Source organism: Charadrius vociferus, unplaced genomic scaffold, assembly GCF_000708025.1.
Source record: "Charadrius vociferus isolate BGI_N301 unplaced genomic scaffold, ASM70802v2 scaffold977, whole genome shotgun sequence".
NCBI classification, from domain to species: Eukaryota; Metazoa; Chordata; class Aves; order Charadriiformes; family Charadriidae; genus Charadrius; species Charadrius vociferus.
In genome coordinates this window covers 83,684-85,174 of record NW_009649328.1, presented here as the reverse complement: position 1 = coordinate 85,174, position 1,491 = coordinate 83,684, and positions in this window count along the sequence as shown.

The following is a 1,491-nucleotide window of genomic DNA, read 5'->3' as shown; positions in this document are numbered from 1 at the left end:
GAAGAGGAGTAAAATAGATCATGTGGGACAAAATATCTGTAAATATCAGCATCTTTTTCTCTCTGGGTGGCCTCAGAGCTGACTGAACGTGTGCTTCACTACACCAGCTCTGGGACACAAAAAACAGCAAAAAAGACACCTGATGCTGCAAAGACCAAGTTTCTCCCAGCTCTGGTCTCGTCTCAAGGAGAGATCAGCTCTGGATCATGTGAAAGAAGACACTTTTCACGCTGCAGTAATTATAGAGAAGGTCCCCGATGTAAAGCAGACGTGTTTTTCTGAGCAACACTGTTTACTGTGGTGTAAAGAAAGGGTCCTGATCCTTGTTTATGTCCCAGCTGGGCTCTGAAGCCCTCAGACAGAGAGGTCCCCCTGGAGTCACCTCGCTGGTTATGTCTGGCTGCCCGGGAGAAGGGTCGGCGCAGAGGACGCTGCACCAGAGATTTCCATGGTGAAGTCGGGGTCAGTTACCTTTTCCTTAGCGCTTTTCCCGGTAACCTTTTCCAGTTCTGTTGGTTTTAGAGAGAGTGGGGCCCGTAGTCCCTGCATCCCTTATGCGACACACCACGCAGGAGACCTCCCAAAGCGTGTGATCGTGGAGAAGCTGAGTAATGACGTGAGATAACTGGGAAAAGCAGAGATGTGCTTCCCTTATCACGCACCTCCCTCCAGAGTTACAACCTGCAACATGCACTTCCTCAGCCAGGAAATCTAAATGTAGTCTTCTTTTTTTGTGAAACCAATAAAGATGGGGAGGGAACCTCCAGCCGGCTCGTCCCTGGAGTGGCAGAAGGACGGTGAGAAAGCAACCACGGCGGAGCCAGTGTCTGGTGAGCCGGGAAAATGCTTTCAGAGGACAGTCAGCCTCACTCAAAGCAGAAACTTGCTGGTTTAACATCAATGTGTGCCGCCCCAACCTGCACTTAAACTCGCTTCTTTTCACAAAGGATTAGGAGTTACAGATTAGGGGGAGAAGGGGTTTGAATGCTGGTGCAAAATCCGCATCATTCTATTTTTTAAAAAAGCCCCATCCCCCAAACACATGACAAACGCCAAAAAGTCAGTCTGAAAGCGAAATACAGGTCTGTGTGCACGAGAACTTTATCGGGCCAGCCAGTCTTCACCCAGCCTGCCGAATGGACGTTCCTGCGGCGGCTCATCGCACGGCGCAGCGTTGCAGACAGCGGCAGCATCGCCGGGAACAAACGCGGCCGCTGCCCCGGCGCCGCTCCTGCTGCTCCCGCCCCTGCGCCGGGCTCGGCCGCGGTGCCCCGTCCGGGGATGGCCGCTCGCAAGAGCTCAGCAACACCTCTGATTTTTCAGGCGATGAAGGGTGGCACAGGAGCCGTGCCCCGGGCTCAGCGAGAGAGTCACCAAACTTCTGAGAGACGCAGGGAGCACTGACGGCAGCGGTCTTGGAGGTGCTGGGAGGAGGAGATCAAAGTGCTTAATGCGACGGCCACAGCACTTCCACGGTGTGACCTGAGTTCC